This window comes from Drosophila obscura, unplaced genomic scaffold (genome assembly GCF_018151105.1).
Source record: "Drosophila obscura isolate BZ-5 IFL unplaced genomic scaffold, ASM1815110v1 contig_14, whole genome shotgun sequence".
NCBI lineage: Eukaryota > Metazoa > Arthropoda > Insecta > Diptera > Drosophilidae > Drosophila > Drosophila obscura.
Genome location: NW_024542724.1, coordinates 1,685,474 through 1,705,129, shown reverse-complemented (window position 1 = coordinate 1,705,129; position 19,656 = coordinate 1,685,474). Strand labels below are relative to the sequence as shown.

The 19,656-nt window shown below is 39.9% G+C and overlaps 1 protein-coding gene across 4 annotated transcripts in view; it reads left to right on the top strand.

The window, feature by feature from the left end:
- LOC111070359 (serine-rich adhesin for platelets) overlaps positions 1 to 19,656 on the top strand; it is a 48,927-nt gene that overhangs the window by 18,749 nt on the left and 10,522 nt on the right. The gene's annotated exons all lie outside the window — the stretch shown is intronic.

Below are 19,656 nucleotides of genomic sequence, written 5' to 3'. Positions count from 1 at the left end.
TATTAATGCTTTGTAATCAAGTAGTAGCTCTCTATCTTTTGCTTTCTATATTTTTCCGTTGATTATGCTGAGCCACGACACGCCCCACTCATTGCGCATTTAATTAAGCAAATAGCAGGAAAAGTTTGCTATATTTTTTTTTGGGTTTGCCTTTGCGCTTTTGGGGGTTGGAGTTTTGCTTACTTGTTGCTCAGTTTGTGGGCTATTTTTCCTGGGTTTCGGTTTCACTTTTCCTTGCGTTTTTGTGGCGGTCGCTTTGATCAAATCATTTTGGGAATAGCCCAGAGTAAACAAATGGATTATGCGTATACAAAAAAAAAGTGGGGTAATGAAAGTAGGAATGGGATTAAAGGTGAATAATACATCCTTAGTAAATGGGATGAAAACATACAAGTGAAACGAAAGATGTTAATATTGAGATGTTCATATATCTATAAATATTAATTTACATTTAACAAAAATTTATTATATATGTAAATATTATAAATCGCAGTACAGAAATCGTCCCTCTATCGCGCAATTCCCACTTACTAAATTATGATTTTTTTTTAATTTTAAGGTTTTATATAACTAAAGTATTCTTTTAAGAAAATGCTAGAAAGTAATCGATACTTCTATTTAATAATTTTAACGTCAAGGGAATCCCACGGAACATCTCATTCACAAATTGGGATGATGTACTTATAAGTGGAACCATTTTGTTATTTGTATATTTTACCATGATGGAACATTTCCATATGCGCACAAATTATCGCTTGCCTCCTTTTTGATTTGAATTACCCGCCAATTGAATGGTTTTATTGAACCACAAAAAAAAGAAAAGAAAAAATAATTTATCCCAATGAAATTCCGTATAAAGTTACTAGAATTTCCATGGAGCCAGACCCAATCCGCTTTTGTACTTTTTCAATTCTTTAGAATTCTTAGTGCTGCCTCAGATGCTGCCCCTGCTGCCCCCATTCTGTTGCATTCACAGCTGCTGCTGTCGCCTGCCTGTGCTGATGCTTAAGCCTCTGCTTGTGCCGCTGCTGCTGCTACTTTTCTACTCCCTTGACTATTTTCAGCTGCGAATTGCTGCTGCTGTTGTTCCCTTTCAACCAACCATGACGGTCTTTAGCCTTCAATGGCTTCCCCCTCTCTTTCTCTCTCTCTTTCATTCTTCGCGCTGCTGTCGCACTCTTTTAAAAATTTTTTTTTTTTCCTACTGGCTTCTCTCCATTGATTTCTTTCGGCAGGGTGTGTGTGTGTGACCTTACCTTCGGCAACAACTTGTCGCCTTTCAACTGCAGTCACTTTACCAATTTGCAACTAAATTTGCACGGCTGTCTGTCAGTCAGTCAGTGTGTCTGTCAGTCCTGAGAGAGGAGCACCAGAGAGGAGTATATGAGAGAAGGGTAGAGGGGCATGAGGTGGAACATCAGGAGCAGCAGCTTCCCCTCGTTTCCCAGCAGGAATTTAATAAGAAAATATGTTTGAAGTGACGTGACAGAAGTGGAATGATAAGGATATAAGTGAGAGTCAGAGTGAGGAGCTTGTGCAGGAAATATTGTGGCTGGATGGAAAGGAATTTCCGTTTAACCAAATGTCATGCCATAACGAACAGGCCAAGAACCGCAAAAGTTTACTTTAATTTTAATAAAATTGTAAAAGCAATTATACAGCAAGCAAGAGGGTGGTGGAACCAGAACGCAGGAGATGTTAGAAGGAGTAGAAGGAGGGACAACAACAAGGAGATGCTGCAATTAACCAGAGGAGAAGTGCATGAAGCACAAGTAAAGCGTACATTTAACCTTTTACCAGACAGAGCAGAGCGTGAGAGAACAATAGAGAAGATACTGCTGCTGCTAAAGAGGAACAGGAAGGAAGGAGCAACGAGATGACAGAATTAGGAAGAGATAGAAGCACAGGGAGTGAGCGAAAAAAGCTAAGAATATTTCTGTGAAAAATAATATCCTTCAGCACCATTCATTATGTATTATAAATGCACTCTAAAAAATGGTTCTTATGCATAGAACATGTATAAAATAATCATCGATAAACTTAAAATTCTATGAACCTATCACATCGATTAGCTTTATCAATATTTTAAAGAATTTAATCGATTAAAAAGCTAATCGAACACGGAACTTTTAGGAATCAAATTTCGTTCCATAGATTCCGGAGTTTTTTTTCTGTGTAGAAGATGTTGCAAGCAACCAGAAAAGCCAAAGAGGGTGAAACACATAGAAACAGTCCCTTAGAGGAAGGGGCGGACAAGATAGAGGGCGAAACGAAGCGAGAACCCAGGGATATGTCACAATTAACCGCAAGAGACGCAAGAACTATGACACGCGAGGGGGGCCACAAGGAGCAGGCAGTTACAATTAATAATGCATAACCCGCAGAGCGCATAAAAAGAGGGTAAAAACAAAGAAAGAGAGACAGATAGAGAGAGAGAAAGAGAGTGCACAGCTTGCTTAAGCCAAAATGTCAAGATTGCAACAACTGCAGCAGCGACAAACAAGGTTGCAACTGCCACTGGCACTGTCTCTCTGCCTCTGCTCGTTCCCTCTGCTGCTGCTGCTGCTACTGGCAAAAGACAACTTAATTAACCTCGACCTTCTCCTTACAACAACCATGACAGCGATGACGACGCTGACAGCGGGCTGGCTGACGTCAGGCACCGCTCATTTGTTCGCTCGTTTTCAATGTCGCCTGGTGGACGCGATGCGAGCCAGCAGAGCAGTCGCCATATTTCAATTGCAATACCAATTCCAGTTGACCATCGACAATTGCCACATTAAGATATCAATAATAGGCCATACATAAACAATTTATTATTAACAAGAAAGGAAGTATTGTGCTGTGAAAGACGAAACGTAAGATACCCTTCGGCGATCTACAAAAATCAATGCAAATAGAAATCTACATATTAGATAATTATCTATCAATTATAATGGATCTGTCCAATCTTTCCATTGAAACTGAACACATATACATTTTTTCCATTCCCTATTTCCGCTGCAAACACCTGCCCATAGTCATAATACCTCCAATAACTGCAAGGGTATAGCCACCAAAGCCACTTGGCTCTTAAATGCGGTGTACGCATTGGGAATTTTTGCGCATGCGCGACTGGCCAAAAAGCAAAGCGTGCAGCCAGCCGGCATAAAGCCGCAACGAAACAAAACCTGTTTGTCAGCCTCTCTCAATGTTGCACAAGTGTCGATTGCAGCAGCCACGCGACGCTGACTGCGGCTGCAGCGCTGCCATTGCAGTTTCAAGAACCAGGTCAAGGTTGCTGCTGTTGTGGCTGCAGCGGCTCGACGATCCCAGCCAGCATCGGCGCTGGCAGCGCAGCTTTCGCCTTGTTCGGTTTTGCATTGAAAGTCAAGTTCGCGCACACATGTGTTTGATTGTCATTGGCCAACAACAACAACAACAAAACAAACTGCAAATGCAAATGCAAATGCAACAACAGCAATGCTGATGATGGTTGAGAGATGGCGATCGAGTGCGAGAGAGAGAGAGACAGAGATAAACAGACTTCCAACACGTTTGATGTTCGGTTGTTGTTGGGCTGTTGTTGTGTTTGATCGAGCTCTATGTTGGAAGAGGGCATCAAAGCAATGAATTAGGACTAGAAGAGTGAACAGATATATTTATATTTCATTTTGGTTTGATCAAAGCTTATGTGGGAAAGGGTTAGCAGAATAATCAATGATTGGAACGAAAGAGATAAGCAGTGAAGAACAATTAAAGGAAGGTACTATATATGTGGATATATTTATGCATGCATAAAATTTGAGTTTGAACAATCAAATTCCAAGAAATTTCGTTTGATTGGATGACAGGAGTCCAACAAGTTTGATGGGTAACCATTTAACAATATATGATACATTTCAAGAGATGGAATAACACTGCAATATTTATTGAGCTTTTAAAAAGAAAAATCGTCTGCCATTTAAATTTCCAACTCATTTCCCCAATTTATTATTCATATGAAAAACTGTTTGTGGCAGTTACTATGTACTGCCAACTGATATTTAAATTATTGGCCATATTTTTCCTCTTTTAATAGACCGTATTATTTTTTTATGGCCGCTAGTACTCGTATTACCAATTCAATTTGCTGCCGTATGCAGAAACCAATCAAAGATGCATACACACACACACATACACACCAAATGCAATTCAATCGTATAAAAATATGAGTAATTGGTATATTTCATAATTAATAAATTTTTAATGAAATTGTCAAGCCAAAGTGCGGGTGCAAAAAAAAGAACCTCATCATAATAGCAATAAAATAAGTTGTAGAAGGGAGAGAGAGAAAAAGTTGAAAAAAAAAATAGGAGAAAACATTTTCCATCAGCTGCAGGCAGCAATTTAATTTCGTTTGTGGCAACATTTCCACTGATTAATGGCTGGTTCCACGTACAGACACAGCGCAGCGAATTCATTTCATTTAGCTCCATTCGCATCCTCTCAGTACCCACTTCCATGTCCTGTTTATACCTCTTCCAGACCTCCTTCAATGCCCGGAGCCTCTGCGAGGCATTGGGCCTGAAGAAAACTTGAGCGCAAGTTAAGCGAAAATGCTATTAATTTTCATAAGTAAATGAAAATTGATGTACGACATACCCTCACTCTCCCACTTTCCCCCTTAGACCCACACCCTGCCATACAAATACACTGCGGATAATTATTAATAATTTCATGCTTGAATCCGAGTGGAAGTTGTACTTATGCTTACCGAACACTATGCCCGAACTTCTAAGGTCAAGATCTAATTTAAAATCAGTTTTCTCATTGCTGGGGTACTCCACTTTCGTTACAGTGTAGCCTTGGGCTGAGGAAAAACTTTGCTATCAAGAAGAAGGTGCTTGAATGTGAATAGCCCATCGAAATGAGTTCCAACTCAAGTGTTTTGGCAACTCAATTCTGCGTAGATCGAAAGAATATGAATGCCCGCCTTTAGTAATATAGTTCCATAATCTGTATAGTAGATTCCATTGTCGTTCCGCAAACTGTGAGTGCCAGGGACCATAACACACTAAAACACACAGAATTTATACTATAGCCCATGTTTATTTAGATTCACAGAGGAGACACGAGACCCTGAAAACTGCAGCAAACTGAGAATGCAGATACAGATACAGCGAGAGATAGATAGAGATAGAGAGACAAGGAGACAAGAGGAGAGTGAGATAGCATTGAGCAACTTGGCAGCCTCGATTGTGCACTCATCATCTGTTGTTGCTGCTGTTGTTGCAACCGCAGCAGCAGCGGCAGCGGCAGCAGCAACAGCAATTGAGTTTTGCCATATGCAATGCCAAGCAGCGACTCAAATGACTCAAGAAGTTGCCACTGATAAAAATGGGACCTTGCCATGGATTGTTTTCCATTATATCATCATGGCTCTCCTCCTCGGGTGTGTGTGTGTATCGTTACAGGGGCATATTGCGTTTTGTGTCTGTGTGGCAGCAGCAATGTAACAGGCGGCTTGTGGAACATCTCTGTGCGTCATGTCCGCCACAACGGACGCACGTCCATATCCGTTTTTATTGGATCTCAGGAGCGGTATAACTAAACTTTGTGTAAAAATAAAGTTTATTTTATGTACTTATCAGGAGTGTCTTATTTTTAAACCTTTTTTATTCTACCATCAAACACTTATACCATATTAAGAGTGAACAAAACTGCATGCAAATAAATTGTTGCATTGGGGGGTACCTTCAGGTCGTTTATCATTTGTTAATTGCATGGATTATTATTGTTATTTTCCAAACGATTTATGGGCTTAGCAAAGCTAAGAATAAATTATGAGTAGTGGAGCTGCAAGCAATCAACCACAAAAATGGATATCCAAAGTGGTGCAGGTCTTTGTGGCTGTGAAAAATCAATTGTCACAAGGTCTCCTCAAAGTTTGGTTCACGCAATGTGCGACTGTTGCTGTTGCTGCTGCTGCTGCTGCTGCTGCTGATCTTGAACCAATTGCAAATTGCTAAAACGCAACAGCAGCCACAGCCGCTTTTCATGGCCACATAGAGATAGATAGATAGATAGATACAGATACTCGTACTCGTAGAATATATAGAAAATTGTTTGAGTTACATTTATAGGCATGCCATGGCATTGACTGGCACACGGCGCAGCACATCAATAAATTAGAATTGTTCTCTCTCTTGGCGGCTGCATGTTCTGTTTTCTATAGATGGACTCTCTCTTTCTTCTAACATCTACCAGTGTCTCTCTACAAATTCTCACGCTATCTATCTCTTTAGAGAGAGGTGTTCTCTGGCCATGGGGCGTATGCGTAATAAACTTGAACTTGCGTGGCGGCGTGTTCTCAATTCTTAATTCGATTTCGTCGTTGCTTAACCCATTTTTTGTTGTGCTTGTGCTTGGCCATATTTGCACACTGCGCATACGCAGCGTTGACCTCGCCACACGGACAATGCAACTAATTAGCGATTACAAGCAGATAAACAACAAAGCGTCGTGTGTGTGTGTATGTGTGTGAGTGGACAATTGTTTGATTATCAATTAGTTTTGACCTTAGCAAATGCTGCTATCTGGTAGATAGTCAGCTGTCCCGTATCTGTATCCCTGGCTCATGCTCATTGCAGGCAGGCGAATGAAGCCAATGTAAGACATGGGCGTTTTCCATTTTAATTTTTTCTCTCTCTCACTCACTATCTGTGTCTGTATCTTTTATTTGCTTATATGTAGTACAGCTAGCTCTCTTTGTAGACCTATTTCTGTGTGGTTTTTACTATCTTTATCTTGAGCATTTGCTGTATGTGTATTTTTTATGTGTCATCTGCTTGGAGATTTTAACATGGGAAGCACTTTGTAATGGTTAAACGATTATGTTCAATCAGAGTATATGTATGTATGTACATATGTATACTATGTGAATAATCAGATATATTTATAACTCGATAATTCAGGCCATACTACTGATAAATATAAGAAATCAGACCATGCGTGGGGTGATTAATTAAGAACAAGTACCCGAAACATTTCTTAATATCTCCTTTTTGGCTAATTACATCTTGATTGAATGATATATACATTCTTTGTATGGATAACCCCTAATATATCCTTAAGAATCTTCATCGAGAAATACCAATCTCCCCTTCAAGCTCTGCCACCAAAAAAAAAAGTACTCTTAAATCTTAAATCAAAATGACTGCGACAACGTATGCAACCCCATACCCCATGCGACCCTCCACAAATACAAAAAAGGTTGATCAAAGAGTAGACCAAAATAAAACTAAAGCAAGGATAAGGGGAAAAGGATGGAATGGAATGAAACGGATTCCTTTGACTCTGCGCGAGGACGTGACACGACAGCTACGACAACGCGGCAACAATAAAAGCCAACACACACACACAGAACCAAGTAGAACAATATGTGAACTGTGCCACATTTTGCGGCATTTTGGCCTTACATTTTTTCTTAATAAATTGGGGATAAATTCGCCCCCGCTTCGAGTCGAGCCTCGAGTGTGGTAAAGTGCAATAATTTTTTTGGACGCAACATTTGCCTCGTACATAATTAAAATGTGAGCCATAAATTTAGTGAGCGAGAAAAAGTGCGCGTCATAAATTTGTTTTTAGAGAGGGTATCATTTTATTTTGTGGTAAAAAGCTTTTATAAGCTTTTTTGAGAAAAATTATACTGGTGTAGGCTCCTTAAACTGAAGAATCCTCGCGGATAAAGATCAAGCTAAATTCTATTCTCATTGTGAAAGTGTTGATTGCATATACTTCCCATAGTAAAAAAACCTACAATTTTAAAAGTTACTTACTTAGATTTACAAACTTATTCTAATAGATTTGCTTAGAGGGTAAAATTGTGGGCCCTAATATAACGACTTTTTAATACATTTATGTATAAATAAAAGTGAGCTCTATTTAAGTTCAATATGTTTGTGTTCGAATATATAATTTAAACATATGAAGGTGCGTTTTTTCGTAGTACCTTTATTGAAGAGAAAAGGGTATCCCAAATTCGTAACTTTCCACAAGCCTATCCCAGTTGTTGTTTTTTTGTGATTAAATAATTGCAATTTATGTATATTTTGTGGGCTATCGACGCGTGGCATCGCCGCCGCCAGACGCTTCATAAATATCTATAACACTCGACTTGTCCCGACTTGAATCGACTTCCAGCGACTCGGGTAGAAATATTTAATAAACAAAACTTGCGCTAATCGTTAAATTATGATTAATGTGCCGACAACAAACAATAAACTTTGCCGCGGCAAAGAACACCAAAAACGTGCAAATGAAGCAAAGGCCAAAACAGAATACAAAGACGTATAGACCAAGACCATGACGAGGGCGTCGGCGTCAGTGGAAGAACGTGCCTAACCAAATCCCAGACACAACAACACAACGCCCCTGCCCCGTCCCTCTATAAAGGAAGAATCCTTGAGGCGGTCGCGTCGCGTCGTGTACTAAAATATGCGCCGGGGAAGTCTAAGGGGAACGAAACGGAACGCACATGGAATACAGAAGACGGGAACTTCTGGCTGACATAACGTGATAATATGGCCAGAAGTGAATAATTAGACGAAACGTGTTAAATAGTAAAAGGCAGAAGAGTCATGTGGCTGATAAAAGTCAAGGGAATGAGGATATATATGAATGAGCTGATGAAATGTTTTAAATGTTAATGGAAGTGGGAAAAAACATATGTAAGGGATGGGATACATAAGGGTTATATGTACATATGTAGGTTCCTTCAGCATGCAGATGGAGATTGGAAATCTTTAAAACTGCGGACCTTTTTAACAGTATTTGAGAGGATACAATAATAATCTGTAAATGAGATTTTATTAAAAGCATTTTCTCTAAGAACTTTAACTTAAATATTTCTCTCGCTGAAGATTCTTTCGAAGAAATATCGTTAAATAGTTTCCCCAATTTCCTGTGTTAATAAATTGCTTAAAAATATAATTGAAATAATTTTCAGACTAAAAGAATTCTTAGGTTAGAATAATCTCAAGCTCTTAAGTGAACAACATCCAACTTTTTCGATTTTCTTTCCATGAAAAACTCTATAGGACTTGTATCTACCTCCACTTTCTAAGTAGAATTATACCTAATGTTGTCCTTGGCTTGGTTTTCAGCACTCGCCGTCCCACTCTCAATCCATTGGGCATGTCATATTGTGGGTTAAGTTACCTTTGCCACGCCTCTTTTGCATAATTGAAGAGAGCTTCCACGGCTGCTTCTGGTTTAGAGCCAATGGCATATTTTAGCTTTGGCTTAGTTCAGCTTTTTTCCTGGCCCTGGCCTGGCTCTGCCATTGCCTTTGCGTTTGGCCTCCCGTTTGCACAGAGAGAAAGAGAGAATTTGGCTAGACCGAAGCGAAGTCAGCTTATTAAATATTAAAGCGACGACTGGGGACCGCTAAATCCTGTGGCTGTCAAGGTGCCGCACAAAACCAAAAAAAAAGAAACGAAAGAAAAAAGGGAAACTCAACTCAAAAGCCTGTCACACATCCTGCCATCAGGCAGAACGAGGGATGGAAGCGTGGGAGGACAAGACGAATAGTGGATGGATGGTAGCATGCCTCCTGCAGCCCAATTCAATTTCTTGTCGTCCGCTTAGGTGCCTCTAAAGCAAAAAAAATACGTGGCAAACTGAGTTGCAAGTTGAAGAAAAAGCGAGAAAACTTTGAGGCAAGAGCAGAGAAAAATCAACTACTAAAAGTATTATTATTGTTGGTTGCACACCTGAAGGTGGTTTACTTTGTCACGGATATGTTTTCCTTAGACTTAGACTTACCATGTCAGCAATATACTCGTAGTAGAGCTCTCACCTTTCCCTCTCACTCTAGCTAGTATGTGGCGACTTCTACAAAACAGTCAAGGCCAATGTAATAGGAGTGAACTTTCCACACTGAAATCCCAAAGCATTTTCGATACAGAAGAAGTGTTGAGCATTTCGTACTGGCACTTTTCGCTTGTTCCTCAATGGGAGTGGAGAAATGGGAACAAACAAATGCCCAATATGAGTGGGAACGTATTCTATAAATTGGGAACCATTACTGGTCCATTCCAATGGATAGTTTTATATTGTTGACCACTGCTGTAGATATTCTTGTGTGTGCTTTACAAAGGTATGTTTTTCTGGCTGTGCAAGTGTGTTGAAACATGCCGGAAGTTAAATAGGAAATTTCATATGCTTTTATAACTGTGCACGTGTTTACAAGTGCCAGGGCTCCGGCTCGGGCTCGGGCTCCTGTGCTCCCACACAGAGTCGTGTGCCACAGAGTTTTTGTTTCTGCTGCTGCTGCTGCCTGCAACCAAAGCGAAAAGAGTTCTTAAATATATATGGGTGTATCTATGTGAGTGTCGATGTGTGCGTGTGTGTGTCGAGTTACCTTGCGGCAAGTTGTTCGTTTGATGAAGTGCCGCCTCATGCCTCTGGCTGTGGTTCCCAGCTCGCCCACCTCTCTTCCATTGCGGCTTTTGCCACTGCAACTGCAACCGACTTTGAAGTGCCTGCATCCCACATGCCACATGCAAAGTTTTCTTCCACCTCGAATATAAATCAAATTTTTGTGCCAGAAAGTACTGGGGAAAAACGGCAAGCGCTTCCAATTGCAAAACGCTGAAAAGTAGGCAACGAAAGATGCATATGGAAATATGGGGAAGTAGCTGATTGAGTTGTCATCGCAGCACCAGCAGCAGAATCTGGAATTGATCGCTGAGAAGTGGTTGAGTTCCCATCAGTGGAGCAATATTTCAAGCAAACATATTTGTATTGGATTCGAGAGATTTATTGGCCTGGATGTTGTTAGCATAGAGGCTTGGAATGAAATGTGAGATATGCAGATAAACGAGATATACAAATGATACAATTTAATATACAACTAATGAAAATTTCATTACACAAAATATTACATTCAAACATATTATTTTAAAATTTCATTATCTTATCGATAATATTGCATCTTTTCGATGTTTTTTGTCAAAAATATAGATACAGAAGATATTGAGCTATCGGAAAAACCATTTAAGACAGTGTAGTACAGAACTGTACAACCATTTATTTTTACTATACAATTAATAATATAATATTTGCAATTTATATTTCACAGTAAAGTATAATAAATATATAAATAATAATAAAATATACGACAATTAAAGTGTTATTATGAAATAAACTTTTTCTTTGTTAGTTCCATTAAACAGCAATCAAACAATGAATTCAATTCATAATTCAGCAGAGTAAATCAACTTGCAACAATTCCAAATTGTATCTTTCATTCAGGCAATTGATAATTTCATTTTTATCATTGAAATTCAAGCAGTATACACATGTACATAATGTTCTTTTAACTATCTCCATCAGTCAGCACGGGTGGAGGATCAAGTAAGCAAACAACACAACAAATTTCTTTTTCTGCACGCGTTTTGATTACTGCAATATCTTTCCACCAAAAAAAAATCCATGTTCTATGCATTTGTGCGGCTTCTTTACGCCCGCCCCTTCCGTCCCTTCAGCTGATATTCCACTGACCAGGCAACAGTTTTTTCCCCAACCACTTGGCGAAGCATTGCTGAAGGATGTGGGGCAGGCTTCACTCTGGCTTCTCACATGTTTCACTCGTGAAACTTTTCCTCTGTGGGCGAAATTGAGCTGCTTCATTTAGCCCGCAGTTGCAAGAGGAACGGCAGTAGTAAGCAAACAAACAACTAGAGTTTTTAGGGGCACTGGCTAGACGGCATTGCAACACCATCTGCCTGCAACGTGCCCCTGCAATCTGTGTGGCAAGTGTTTGATTAGAAAAGTTTACAGAAAAGTAGCTCAAAAGATTTTCGACTGCTGGTCTGGTCAATATTTGAGATTCAGGCACGTGCAGCGTGCAGCAAAGGATAGCCGGCCAGGATGGCCAGCAACCTGTCATAATTGCTCAGGAATTAACTCGAAACGTACACAGGCATTTTGAAAGCATTTATCATGGCCGCAAGCCCAAAAACATGTAGGATGAGTACAGGCTCAAATGTCAAGGGTCCTGTGGTTGATGCTTGCACCATATCCTGGCCAAGCTCTAGCTCTCATGTCCTTGTCGACCCGTCTGTTCCTAAAGGCGTATAAAAATGCATGACCGCAACACATTTCTCAGATATCTTTCGCTCTCTCGCTCGTTGTAAGACCCTTCCTTCCACTCTTTTGCCTCCAAAAGTGTTAAAATGTTGATTGTCCTTTTTTGTCTGTGCCTGTGCCTCATGTGGCACACACACACACAGACCCGTGTGTATGTGCGTGTTAAGTGTTTGTGCTTTGCAACGCCTTCTCACTGGCAATCCCTCCTTCCTCTGCTCTCGCTCTGTGTCTCTCTCTCTCTCACTTTCTGTGTGTGTGCGTCTCGTGCGTGTCACAAATAAATTTTTAAGTAGCATTTGTGTTGATTGCCTTGAAAAAGGACACGAGAAAATCCCTCAACCCAAGTCCCAGTCCCCCACAGCCGTGCCCTTACCCCTTACGAGAGCCCACTGCCGAACCCAAAACCCGCATCGCTCGTCTCATTTTACGGTTTCGGCTTAGCCTCTCGACAATTGCGGGGCCTGAAGTGCGCTTGATTTCCACATTCTTTTCCACTGGTCTCTGGTCTCTGCTTTTCTTTTCAAGTGGATCTCTCGCTCTCGGTCTTCTGGATGGTTAGCAAATTAAGTGCGGTAAATGTCTTGGGCTGCGACAAATTAAAAATGTTTCTGGTGTCTTTCAATAGGTGTGATTACACGGCTTTTTCTGCGGTTAAGGGAATGATACGAACCGTAAAGTTGTAGGTGTTGTCGATGTATACAAGGAAAAATATGCGCATAGAATCTATTAGGGATTGATTGATAAAGGTATATACAAATGATAGACAAATGGATTAAAGATAGAATTGCATAAGTTAGGAGAAAAAGAAAATAAACGGAAATAAATGTTTGCAAAATAAATAAACATCTAAGTTGTTCTTAACTTTGTTATTATTTTTATGCATTCGTTATAACATCTTTTTGAAAATATTCCAAGAAAGAAAATTTTCTAAACGGTATTTTATTTGCAAATATATTTGACCGTATTTAGTATATTCGCAATGCAAAGTTATTTTTATTACTATTGAATGTCGTTTAATATTAATTATTCATTTCCCACATTCGATTCGTTTTGCCTTGCTTGAATATTAAATGATGCCATGCTTAAAATTATCGTTGCGACTCCCATAACATCTCAGTTTAACATTCCTCAAATCATGGATAGAAATAACAGTAAAATCAGTCCCCAATTCTCTTCGTTACTCCGTTATGCTATGCATTCTCTTTCTATTTGCTAATTCCAAGAGCACAAAAGTTTCTCTTTGCTTAAACCCTTAACAGTGCACTGTTAACGCTACTCTTTACAAGACTGAACGGTCTTTTCAATGCTGCTCGTGTCGCATCGTATCGTGTCCTCTGCAGCCGAAAAGAGACAAACTAACCAACAGTTAAAGCAGCAGTCGCAGCATCCATCCAGTAACAGCAGCAGAAGCGCAGCATCCTTTTAACATCCTTTTGGTGCTGCTGTGAAAACTGTGTTGGGAATCCAACCACGGCGGTCACTTCTTCTTCAGTTGTTGTTGGACCGCAAGAGCGTTGCGTTGTGTGACGGCTAACAAAAATAATTCCTTAAAAAAACCACTAAAAAAAGAGACGGAAATACCGATACAACAAAGCGAAAGAGAGAGAGAGCTTCAACGAGTGAGTAAGTAAGGGAGATGGCGAGCCGAGGAAGTTCTTTCGCCTGCGTGTTTTTTTTTCTTCCTTTTCTTGCTTTCGGCGTTGTTGAAGCCGATGACAGACGAAGGGATATGTCCATGTGTGATGTGAACGTGTCTGTGTGTGTTGTATCAGTGTGTGTGTGAATGCAGACAATGCAAACGCGGCGCATTAGCAACGTTGTTCCCCTGTACTCAGCCACGGCCGCGTTCTCGTCGTGCTCCTTTTGCTGGTCCTGCTTCTGCCTGCTAATGTCCTCTTGCCATCCTGCCTCCTGCTAGTGGCGTCTGTTAATTTGCATGGTTGCGCGGGTTCATGGATATCCTCATCAGCAGCGGTACAACCACCAAACCACCCAATCTCTTGCATGTCGTCTCCTGCTCCCTCTTCTTCAGTCAGCAACAGCATCATCCCCAACTCCTTGTTTATTTTTGGGACAGCCTCCCCAAAGCAACTCCTTCCTGTTCTTGTGGCATCACCGCGTAACCACTTGCACAGCTTCATTTTACATCTCTTCTGACAGCAGCGCTGAAGATTTTCCTTCAGGAAGAACCACAATCACAAAACAAAGATCATTCGCCTTTATCTTCAGCGGTAACCACCACTAGACCTCCTTCTTCTGCTTCAAATTCCTCCCTCTGCTATCTTCTCCATCATCTATTTGTTTTTCCCATCCTACTCCCTGTGGTCGCTGCTTTCTGTCCCTGCATTTATTTATATTTTTCTGCATTTTTGTGTGTGTTTTTTTAAAACATTTTTTCCTCATATTTTAGGGTTTTTTTAGTTTTCTTTTTTTGATTCTTTTCGTATCATTTCAGTCACTAAACGACAAACCGAAAGCACTCTTTAACAGCTTTCAAGGTGTCGAAGGAAGCTAACATATGTTTGGTTTTATTTTCCTAGAACTTTTATTTTCCACCATTTTCTCTTTGGTTAATTATGTGAGGGGTGAGGGCGCCGAGGCAGTGAGTAGTTTTTTGGGGTACAGTAAATTTTTGTGTAGCAGATGAGACTGAAATTGAGACTGTGTGTTGGCCAACATGTCGTATGAGACGAAGCAGAGGTAGTCCACTACCGACTATGCCTCATCTTTATGGATGAGTATGTTGATTAGATGGGATGGGGCCAAGGAAAGGGAGGGGCAAGTGGGTAGAAGAGTGGAGTATATCATCCCATTCATGACTCCGCAGGCACAGCAGGTGTCAACATATGCCAACATATGCTCTCTCGCCTTAACACACCAAAATGTATGGAAAAAATATGCATCGCAAAAAAGAAGTAAAATAAAATAAGTTGGAAAAATTTACTTAAATAAAAAAACTTTAAGTTTAAAGAAAACTATGCAAACACTTCACTATAAAATTTAATAAAAAAGAAAAAAAAAAGCGTTTTTTCGTACTTAAAATGTGATTTAAAATGTGCAAGAAAAATAAACAAGGATTTTAATAAGCTAATAAATTTAAAAGAGTTAATAAAAATATTGACAAAAAGTGGAAAAAAATAGTATAAAAATATGAAAATAATATTATAAACGACTCAAACGTATATAAAAGAGCAGTCTAAAAAAGGAAGAATCAAATCTGTAATGCAAAAATGTTCAAAACTCATAAGAAATGAGGGGCCCAAAAAATTGACTCTAAATTGCAGTCACACAACTTTTATTAATATCCTCTTTTTTCGGAAGCGCCCCTCTCAGGGAGAACCTTTCAACTTTAATCAAAAACGGAAGCGAAAAACGCCCAACTTCCGACCAACTTTTGGCGGAGACTAAACAAAAATCGTCCAAAAATTCCACTTTCAAGCAAAGTGTCCAAGAAAAAAAAAAAGAAAAAAGGCGAGGAAAAACGCCAAAGAGGCGTGGAAATTGGTGGCGTGGGTAATACGAAAAAACGGAAAACCTCCAAAATCACAGTAGACAAAGTTTTGGCCTTGGTATTTGTCTAACGCCAAGAGCAAAAGACAACAGAAAACCAAAAGCAAGACGAAAAAAAAACCCAAGGAAATACAGTTTTCCTTTTTTTTACGCTGTCTCATCAGTGTACATATGTGTGTGTGTGTGTGTGTGTGAGTGACTGTTCATGTATTAGTGAGTGAGTTTCCCCAAATGGATTTCTACGTGACAAATCTTTATTTAATTTTAAAAATGCGAAATAAACTTTGACGTGCGTTGAGATTTATGGGGAACGGCAATAGAAAATTCTCTTTCGCCCGGCCGCCCTGTAAATGATCTTTGTGGGTGCGGGATAAAGCTGCTGTGACACGAAACGTTTTCTACCGATGCCATTTTTAATGCCATTAGCTTTATTAGCATTGGTATTCATATGATCATTTTTTTTTTCTCGGACTATTTTATTTTTTAAATTCTAAGATTATTTCTGAGAAAAAAAATCATCGGTGGAAAACTTCTCGTGTGACAGCAATTTTAGGACATACAGCGGGATATTTCACTAAGAGTGGGCTAAGTGGCTGGGCTGCTGCTGTGGCGGGTAAAAGTTTGCACTGCCGCCTCGACGATTTAGTTTTTAGCAACAGAATCTTTAAGTAATAAGGATCCCAGAGACCCCGAAACCCAGCCCCCCCCCCACCAGATGCAGACTAGTAGGAAAAACTTTTTAATGCCGCCCCCGCCTCCCACACTTACTTTATTTATGTTTTAACTTGGCTTAAACCTGAAATGAAATTGTTTGAGAAATTGTATTTACATTTTAAAAGGGATATAAACTTTAAACGGAAATTTTTTTGATTTGCCACACTTGAAACGAGCTAGGTGGGAGAAGAGAGAGTGGAAGATTCCAGTAATTATTAAGTTTACTTTTTCTGCTTTTACTGTCCTGCCATTTTCCTCCCTGTTTCTGCAATTTTCACGGCCATAAACAGGGCGATAACAGGACTCATGAAATTAAAACAAAGCGCATCGCGAATGTTTAGTTGGCCATTAAATAAAAACAAATTGATGATATATATAAATTTTGTTGGATATTTGCGAGCAATTCTCCGCCCAGCACTTAACTGGACTCCACTTTCACCCTGCCGTCGTTAGGGAAGGGACTCCCGTGAAAACCAATTCGTATTTACTTTTCCTGCAGCTTGCAGTTAATTTGTAGCTACAGCAGCGCTTTCCTTTCTACCATTTCCATTTGCTCTCCCTTTTTGGCTGCCTTGCAACCAAATGACCAAAGAGGAAATTGGTTGCTGCTGTTGCTGCTGCTACAGCCACAGGACTTTCAACGATTGCAATGCCAATTAAGCTGCCAACACTCGAACCCAAATAAAATCATATATTTATTTTCGAATTTAAATGCGAATATAGAAGTACTAGAGTTTATGGAATGTTCTGATTAAAATCCCTAAAATTAAATTTTTTTGTTTAACTTAAATGCAGAATCTAATAATTCGATATGCAAAAGAATTTGAAATTTTTGCGGCAAACGCAAACATTGTAACATTGCTTACATTAACAATTTTAAAGAACATTTCCCTCCCATAACTTGCCAAAAAAAAAATAAACAAAAATGTATGAATTTTAATTGTTGAATTTTAATTAAAATGCGAAAAAGTTAACAAGCCAAAAAGCAAGCCAGGGGACCGGCGGACCATCAATCAAGCCAAAGCTCAACAGTTTTATCCCATACTCCAAAAAATACAATAAAAAAAAGGCGGTTCAGTGATGCCTCATTATCACCAAAAAATACAAGAAAAAACAAGAACAGAACTCTACCGACCCGACCCAAACCGAACAGAGCAGAGCGGTATAAGATGAGGAAAATAAGTCTTAGACTGACAGAAAAGAAGACGAGAAAAAGGGATAACTGTCTGAAGGATTGCCAGGGACAACGATGGGCTAAGCCCACAGCAAGATTAATTAAGTCCGCGTAGGCTGTTGTTTGCAACAACAACAACAGCAGCAAACAGCAACAGCTACAACAAACAATGGGGCCTGAAACCTGGTAACTCAGACTGTTCCTTGGGGTTCGTTTCGCTCCCTTTGTGGCTGCGTAGCATACTTTTTTGGCATCGCATGAGAAATTAAAATTTCAAAGCGTAACGTGTTGCCGCATAAGCAGATTGCACGTGTGTGTGTGTATGTGGTAAGGTATTTACTCAACCCAGAACAACAAAACGAAACGAAAAACAAAAAACAAAAAACAAGGAAAACATCACACACAAAAAACAACAACAACAACAGCAAAACTTAAACAAAGGCAAATAAGCAGGAAGCATCTCCTTGTCGTCCTAGCAGCCATACTCATCCACATCCTAGTAGTCCCTCATCCTCCATTCTCTGCCTCTGCTTCTGCTTCTGCCTCTGACTCGTAATAAGCGCGATGTAAACAATGCAAAAGGTGATTCCCCCTTCGACCAGGGCTGCACAGCAAGCGTTGGCAAACAGCTGACTCTGGAGGGTAATAAATAATCCTGTTACATGGCGGATTATTACTATTTAGGATGGACTTTAGATACATTCGGGGGCTCCTTTAGGATATCCTCTCCCCCTTTGCCTGGATTTTAATTTTTGTTTATTTCCATTTTTTTGGCAAAAATAACGGTAACTTAAACAATATTTTCTAAAACAGGGTTAATCAATTTTTAAAATTCCACTTTTTTTTAATTTCTATTAGATGGGGCTATTTTCTAATTTTTTTTAAATTTTGTTTGAATAATAAAGTTTATTTAATTGAATTAGAATTAAAAACCAAATAAATGTTACTTTTCGACGCTACTTTAAAGATCTTAGTAATTTTTTGTAAGGTCACATGACTCTAGTGAGCCCAAAAAGAGTGACATTTTGCACAGTAATTTCATTTGCGACTATGTGACCATATGGCAGGTCTCTATCCATCCCTGAGTTGCCACGCCCACACACACAAACGCACCACACACATGGGCACGCACACACACTTAGAGAGACGCCTCTGTTAATGAGTTCCGCCTTGACGCTGATGAGGATGTTGGAGAGCAGAAGGAGGTGCGGGATGATGATGAGCTTGTTGCTGGCGACAATAAACGTGTTGAATGTCAAGAGTACATCACATGAGCCGCCATTGCCGCCGCCATGGGTGTTATTTGCTCTCTCTTTCGCACTTTTATAATCAAATATGGGATATGCAGAAGAATGGCTACATCAAAGCTACGTCGCTCTCTCTCTTTCTCTCCCTATCTCTAAGCCAAAACATATTGCGACTAAGCCTCTTCTAACACACATGGAATACCCACTAAGAGAATAAATTGTGAAGGAGCAAAAGGTGCAGGAGGGGGGAAGGTCCATTTAAGGGCAATAAAAAACGCTTAAAAAGCAAAATTACTGCATTTGATAAAAACGACACCCCAAGGATTAGCCCCTGACCAGGAAAGGATACACTCCGTTCCAGTCGAACCATCCTTCATCCTCTCCTGTCAGCATGTGCACTCATGCAAACTGTGAGCCCCCCCCCAAAATAAAGGTTGACCTTCATTGGGTCGCCCCTCTTTTATTTATGTGCGTGTGCGTGTGTTTGTGTTTGTGAGCAAATTTCACTCCTCTGAACCTCTCTGTTTCGACTTGGGCAACTCCAATTAGCCTTAAAATGGATTTGTGTAACGCACAAACTACAATACATTTACCTCTGAGATTTGTGGCGACCCAGATGCTTGCAAACTTCTTCCTTTTCAAATGATTTCCCTTAGATATACACTGAGTTTTCATCTACCCCCCCCCTTCACAGTTTGAACAACTTTTGTCGCGGATATGGACCGAAAGCATTTCATTTAATTTGAATATCCAACCGAATCCCCAAGCCCGAACCCGAAACCTCTTCTTCAGATATAATCAGGAGGAAAGAAGTCGGAAACTAAAATATTTATGAGGCCGAAAGGCACACACACTTTTGTACATATTTATGTGTACGTATAATCGTGGGGCTACCAA